The sequence below is a fragment of the Amblyomma mixtum genome, chromosome 6 (assembly GCF_055824585.1).
Source record: "Amblyomma mixtum isolate Tamu chromosome 6, ASM5582458v1, whole genome shotgun sequence".
NCBI lineage: Eukaryota > Metazoa > Arthropoda > Arachnida > Ixodida > Ixodidae > Amblyomma > Amblyomma mixtum.
Genome location: NC_143017.1, coordinates 2,433,687 through 2,441,443, shown reverse-complemented (window position 1 = coordinate 2,441,443; position 7,757 = coordinate 2,433,687). Strand labels below are relative to the sequence as shown.

General features: G+C 48.7%; 1 long non-coding RNA gene across 1 annotated transcript; it reads left to right on the top strand.

Moving 5' to 3' along the window:
- Positions 1–1,510: 1,510 nt before the first annotated feature.
- On the top strand, positions 1,511–3,020 carry LOC149338091 (uncharacterized). Its single transcript, XR_016283377.1, has 2 exons — positions 1,511–2,323; positions 2,551–3,020. It is a non-coding gene; the product is annotated as an uncharacterized LOC149338091 (long non-coding RNA).
- Positions 3,021–7,757: the final 4,737 nt, after the last annotated feature.

Sequence of the window (7,757 nt, the reverse complement as noted above, 5' to 3'; positions counted from 1 at the left end):
AATTTTACCGTAGCTTTTTTAGCTGACAAATTGAATGGTTTTACATATTAAAATTTTCTTTTCGTTTCATGAGCGTTGTTACCACAAGAGCGCAGTGCATGCAGCTTGGCCATGACGAGTCGAAGCGCTAGCCAAGCCCGCAGTCGGAACCATGCGCGGAATTGCGGAGTATGTGTGGTGTTGAGTGAACAGGTGCTTTAGAACGGTTTTTGTTCTTCCGTGTTCGCTGCGTGCGTCCTGCGCGCTGTATTGTCGTTACGGTGTGTGTATGTGTGCGGCCCGGTGTTGAGTGAACAGGTGCTTTAGAACGGTTTTTGTTCTTCCGTGTTCGCTGCGTGCGTCCTGCGCGCTGTATTGTCGTTACGGTGTGTGTATGTGTGCGGCCCGTACGCCGCATTGGAGTGTACGACCGCTTGCTGTCCCATGCGGCACCGATGCATAGTAAAACGACCGTGCAGAATGTGCGTCACAATGACAGTGGCCCTGCACTAAAGAGGAGACGAAGCCGGCGGAAAAGCTGCTCACCCTCGTGGGACTGCAAGAATCTGGCGAGGAACGGTCGACACGCGTTTCGGTGGATGATTTCGTTTATCAAGCTAAAAAATTCAGCACTGGCCAATAGCACTGATGAGCTGCTGCTGCGTCATGATAAACACCTGTCTAATGTTTATTACAAGCTTGTTGGATGTGAACGTGGCCATGAGTGGTATTCGTCGAGCAGCGGCCCTCAGGAGGTGGAACCAGTCGACACCTGAAGACGATTACTGTTTGCCCGCGCCCTGGCGCCTCGCTTCAAACCGCATGCGTTGGCGTTATTTATATCTGATTTTCACACGTAGTGGAACTGTCGCAAACATTACAGCCGCATCTTTCAAACGTGCCGTGTGAAGAGGACCATTTTTCATATTTTTTTGAGGGAGGGGGTGGGGGGAATGAGCGGCTGCTCAAATGTCATTCTTTATTATTTTGAGCTTATTTTCCATAAATGTGCCAGGTTGTCCCATTCTTGCCTCTTGGTTGCATGTAAGCAGTGCATTTATTGGGCATAAATTTCTTTGCTGTTGTATTTGCACAGGGTTAATGATTTTCATTGTATTGTGGTGACACATCATTGTATACACTCCTTGCAGAATGTCTAAGGGGGTAATAAATTACTGAGCAGAGAGTATGCCCTGTGATAAATGCGAGGAACATTACTGATTTACTTCACACTTGGCATGTTCTGTTGTCGTTAGTGGTTATGTATGCCTTGCCTGCTGCTTTCCAGTGTAGGGGCGAGAGGCATGTCAAGCTCCACTTAGCAGCTTTTTTCCGTCCACTCTTTACTGGTAAACATGGTAAAATAAACTGAACATAATGCATGCTTGCTGAGACTTAGCTTAGACTACAATTCATTTATTTACTCTCAGGGCCTATCAGCGCCACATAGAGGAGTGGGTGGCTAACAAAAATACATGTGTAATAGGCAGATTAGTTAAGGTGATTATACACAGTATACTTGAAAGCGTCGGATGCAGTGATGGACATGACAAAGGCAGAGAAGACGTGACAGTTGGAAACGTAGAAAAGTAGAGATCTGCGTGAGCTTACACATGACTTAAGGTGAACACTAGCAAAAAATTAAGAAGGTGCAGAAGACTGAGGCCAGAGTTAAAGCTAGTTTAACAAAGAAAAGAACCTCTCAGCAAGCCAAAATGAGCACATGCAAGCAGTTACGTAAACATGGAACATAAAACTTTTTGGATGGAAGAAAAGCCAAGGCACATTGCTCATTGTGACGTTGCTTAAAAAGTGGGTGTCTAGTTGTTCACCTTCATATCTGGTCCTTCCACACCTAGCAACTGAAATGCCATCAATGAGGAGCATCTCCAATCACTCTAATTGCATGGGAGGTACACATCTCCAGATGTCAGAGGCTTGGTGTCTCATTTTAGTCTAGATAGTTTGGTAGATATAAACATTGCCACATCTAAGAGGCATGTGGTAGCCTTGTAGGGGGTGTATTTTGTAAGTCTTACAGCATGTTGTGCAATGCTGGCATGTTTCATTATTTACATTGCAGTAATATGTTAGCACAGGCGAGAAAGTTTGTAACTGAGCAGAAAAAAACAATATCCATGCCATGTCTTAGCCGCATTCTTAGTACCATATAAAACATAGTGCGTGTAAGGAACTCCTCATTTTTTTATAATTTTTCTTTCTGAGCACTGGTTTTTTTGTAAGTTAGCAGGGTTCTACAGTCTTCTGTGGCTGTCGACTGGCCCGCATGTTTGTCAAAGCTGCAGAGTTCATGATGGGTCGTGTCAGTGCAAGCTAAATAAAGGTGGATAGGGGTGCTCGGCTGCTGACCCAAAAGACGCGGGTTCGATCCCGGCCGCGGCGGCTGGAATTTCTTTGGAGGAGAAATTCTAGAGGCCCGTGTACTGTGCGATGTCAGTGCACGTTAAAGAACCCCAGGTGGTCGAAATTTCCGGAGCCCTCCACTACGGCGTCTCTCATAGCCTTAGTCGCTTTGGGACGTTAAACCCCATAAACCAAACCAAACCAAAGGTGGATAGGAAATTCATGCTTCCAGAGTACATTCCAGAAAAAACAGCTATTATTTCCTAGTCAGGATGAGGGAACAGCACCAACGGTGCACATCCTCCTTGTCACTGCAGCAATTATGGCTGCTCACTGCTTTTTTGCAGCGTTTCATTTATCCGCAGGAAGACCAGGCATGAATGGCCGGCTATAGGTACCTAATAAATTGAACATTGCAATTAGCAATATTTTGTTGCGCCTGTGCTTTTGTTATCCGTGAAGGAGTTAGCGTTTTTGATTGATGGTTGTGTAGCAAAGATGTGACTGCTACATTGCACTGCATTCACAAATTTGTTTGCCCATGCTTTGGGCTTTCTCAGTGGTTCGTTTCCTTATCAAACGGCAGACGGAAATTCGGCTTTCACCTTGTGCACTTTCATCATGTTTGTAATGTATTTTCAGCTGGTGTTCAGTTTCAATTTAGAGAAGTTGTCTAACCATTGTCTGTGTCTAAATTTTTTTATATCTCTTGACCTCATTAAGCTGCATTTCTAAATTATTTATTAATTGCATTTATTAATTGTTACCCTGTCATGTGGTTAGCAACATGGTGAAAATATTTTTTTATGAAGTCAACGTTCTTCTTTTAAAGTTATAGCAAAGTAAGTCCTTTGTTATTTAATGTTGCTTACAATTTGTAGCAATCCCTCAACGTTGAAACAACATTATGCGTCACTTGGGTCTCATTTGATTATCACCCCCCCTTGGATCTTCACCTTTGCACATGGGGTTAATCTCATTTTCGCCATGCTAGTTTGTGGACATTGTTGAACAAGAGTAAACCACACAGATCGGAAATGGGACGTCATGTGGTGCCTAGTCCGGGGGCCAACAGTTACGGCGAGTAATACGTTTCAGAAAATGCATAATACGGCCAGCCACCTTCACGAATATGTTACGGATGGACCCTCCATTTCAGATGCAACAGAGCAAGCGTTCGTTCTGTTATGGAGAGTTTGTACGTAACATTCACGGAATTTTTTTGCAGTGTAGGTCCCTTTTAAAAGATTTTCTCAGTTTTGGCGTCCACCCGGTGATCCTGTAGGAGAAAGAAATGTATATTCTAAGAGAATGCCTCAAGTGCAATGAAACGAACTTTATACTACTGTCAAGACTAATGATAGAAATTTAAAGCACCAAATATTCAGCCTTTAAAGAAGTTGTGGCCTAGAAAGCCTGTGCTCCAGTTTGAAGAATGGGGATCGCTCTTGGCTTGAATCGCTTTTTCAGGTGCAAGCACAAATGTATAACATACTATCTGTGCCATTGTACCTGATCGGTCAATACGGAAAAATTTGATCTCAACTTTTTTTTTCAAATTGACTTTGATGCGCTTATTATGGCCCTTATCTCACATCAAATTTATTGGGAGCTGTAGGTTACTTTCGGTACGAGAACGGAAGCATTTGATGTGGGTTTCGTCCTCGGCGAAGCTGGTTGAACACTAGCGCCTGGTCTTATCGTGAAGTGCTATGTAAAACTACTTATATTGAAAGAATTGGGACGAACAAATACAGGGACCAGTAAAATATGTAGAACAATGTTTAAAGTAAAATGTGGAGCTTTTTGCTGAAAAGCATTCCAGATAAGCATTTATAAAACGCTATGCTGAATATATTTTGAGGCTTACAAGGGAGATGTTGTTCTAGCTGGGGCCCGTGTCACCACTTGGCGCACTTTAACGTGCGTTCCCAGACAGCTTTAGAGCATGCCGGAGGCGGAGGGGGGGGGGGGGTTGCGGTCGCAAAGTAGATGCCCTCGAGTCCGCGTGACAAGCTCAGCCCGAGACTAGCTACCAAGTTACTAGAGGGTTGGTCGTTTGGTGCTCAGCTTTCGCACGGCGCAAGCCAGAGAATGAGTCGGACCCAAATGTTCACAAACAAAACAAAGTTTATACAGCAAAGACACGATACTGCCGCGTATCATTGTAGTGCCCGTTCGTTCGAGCAAGGCAACAGGATAGGGGTGTTATCATTTTTGTTCGTGACGCGACAAGTAACCGGACTTATCTCGATTGATCACAGCCACGATGAGCTGCATCTACGTGTTTCCAGATTAGTCTAGATGATCTCGACCAGTTATGTCGAAGTTTCGTTGCCGGCTTTAAATTGACCGATGGCGCGAGCAGTGGGCATTCGTAGTTCGACGAGCGACGATCACGTTTCTTGCTTACGCCGCCGCCGAGTGATTCAGTTCTTCTGCGGGCGCATGTCAGCCCAAATAAAGAGCTTCGTTTCCAAGACTGGTTGGTGCCTTCCTGACCGCTTGACTGCCGCCACTATAACGTGACATCTGGTGGAGGAGCTGGGTAACCTTCCATGTTCCGGACACCCCCTACAAATCGTGACGCCAGCCCTCTGAGTCACCTACCGCAGGACCTGAGCACAGTCCATCGCGCAAGCCGACGCCTACAAGGGGACGCACCAGAGTTCGGGATTCTGCCGTACCCTACCCGGAAGCGGAAGCCAGCAGCAACGTCTACCATGAGCTTGCCCCAGACAATGACTCTAATCATTCTTCAGCAGCCCCGGGTGCCACCAACCTTCGACTCTTCGCCTGGCGCCGACCCCGAAGAATGGCTGGAACAGCTCGACCGCATGGCTGCCTTTAACAACTGGGAAGATGCCATGAAAATTAGGTACGTCTTCTTCGCCTTGGAGGGACCAGCAAGAATCTAGTTTGAGAATGAGGAAGCTAGCCTTACGGATTGGGAAACCTTCAAGGAGCAGCTTCTCAAGACCTTCACAAACGTCGTGAGAAAGGAGAGAGCCCAGCAGCTGCTACAGTCTCGCATACAACACCCAAACGAGACCGTTGCAGTATACACTGAGGAGATGAAGCGTCTCTTCCGGCGTGCCGACTCGAGCATGAAGGAAGAAGAAAAGGTCAAGCTGCTCATGCGAGAAGTTAAAGAGCAACTCTTTGCGAGCCTCGTACGGAACCCACCGCAAACTGTCGCGGTATTCGTAGAAGAGGCATCCACTATGGAAAAAAACTCTTGATGCCCGAGCCCGCCAGTATGACTGCCAGCAGCGCATTTTTTCAGCAAACTGCCTGGACACCGCTAACAACGATAACCTGCGGGAGGTTATCCGTTAAGTTGTGCGAGAGGAGCTCCGCCGATTGCTGCCAACGGGAACGCAGCCGCAGCATTCATTGCTCTCAGACGCCATCCGGGATGAAGTTCAACAGGCCTTGGATGTGATGCCGACCACCAAGCAGCCTATGGAGCCCCCCGCCATGACTTACGCCGCAGCTGTGCGCCGTCCTGCACCTCGACGACGGGACTCAAGCCCCTATCACCTTCAGCCAGCTGCGTTGGACCGCCGCCCTCCCGCCCCAACCCGCCCGTCCTACCAGCGTCGCACAAAGCAGAGGAAATGCGACGAGCCGAGGAAATGCGACGAGTGAAGAAAACCCGACCAGGGCCACCCTCTATGCTTCCACTGCCGCGAAGCCGGTCACGTCCTCCGGCACTGCCCATACAGAAGACTGGGCAACCGAGGGTTCTCTTACGACGCTCCACTACCCCGACCCGGCCAGCGACCAGCCGAAATCGAGGAGTTTTTGCGTCGGGAAGAAAACTCATCGCCGAGCCGCCTATCACGTTCCCAGTCGCCATTGTCCCCGCGCTTTGTATCTCCTAGCCGAGGTTACGCCGTGCGTGGACGCTCCCCCAGCCCCCGAAGGTTAAACTGAATAAAGCAGCCACTGGAGGTGAGGTTACCTCTAAGCGCAATAACAAAGATCCTCCATCGACGATTACTCAAGACCATGCCTCAACTACGACGACAACACCGACGACGATGACGACGACGACGCGGCCAAACTTGAAGCTTTTACCGCTCCCAGTGAAGTAACCTCGGAGTGCGCCCACTGCAGCCTCACTACTCGACGAAGCCGAGATCGGACACCGAAGACAACGTACAATACGAGAACGCGAAAAAGTGATCTTGAAGTTACGGTAGATGGTCACGCGGTTACTGCCTTGGTCGACACGGGAGCTGACTACTCAGTCATGAGCGGGCCACTCGCTGTCCGACTCAGGAAAGTAACAACAACTTGGGATGGCCCGCTGATCCGCACTGCAGGTGGTAACCTTATTACGCCGCCAGGATGCTGCACCGCGAGAGTTACAGTAAATGGGCGAACCTATGCTACTACCTTCCTGGTCCTACAGAAATGCTCGCGAGACGTGATTTTAGGAATGGACTTCCTGAATGAACATCGAGCGATCATCGACCTTCGATCTAAGTCGATCAAGCTTTCCACGGACAAAGCGATACCTGTTGCGATTAGCGCAACTCATCACGTTGCCTCAAACGTCCTCGATAAAGCATTGAGCGTGCCGCCCCGATCAAGTGTCCTCGCCTGCATAGGTACTGGAGAGATCGAAAATGCCGAAGGCGTCATCGAGCGAAACACCCAGTTACTCCTCGATCGAGGATTGGGCGTCGCAAGGGGAGTCGCCGAAATCCGACATGGCCAAGCCCAGGTGCTGCTAACCAACTTCACCTAAGAATACCGGCATCTAAACAAAGGTACGACGATCGCTTTCCTCGACGAGCTGGCAGACATCAGAGACATATTTGCCCTACCTGACCAACCCGTAGAAACAACTGACCAAGGCCATCAGCCCACGTTTGATATCAATCCAGCATTAACCCGGAGCAGACAAGACCAAATACGCAGCCTTCATCATAAGTACAGCGACTGCTTCTCATCAGCATCGAATGTGCGACGAACCAGCCTTGCCAAGCACCGCATTGTCACAGACGAACACGGCTGACCAATGCGGCAGAGCCTCTACCGCGTATCGCCGCTAGAACGCCAAGCTATCCGCAAGCAAGTTGAGGAAATGCTTCGTGACGACGTCATCCAACCACCGAGGAGCCCCTGGGCAGCACCAGCCGTCCTAGTGAAAAAGAAAGACGGCACCCTCCGCTTTTGCGTCGATTACCGCCGCCTGAACAGCATTACGAAGAAGGATGTCTACCCCCTCCCCCGCATCGACGACACATTGGATCGGCTATGCAACGCTAAGTACTTCTCATCAATGGACCTGAAGAGCGGCTACTGGCAAACTGAAGTCGACGAAAGAGATCGCGAGAAGACTGCGTTGATCACACCAGACGGACTCTTCGAGTTCAAGGTGATGCCATTCGGCCTCTGCT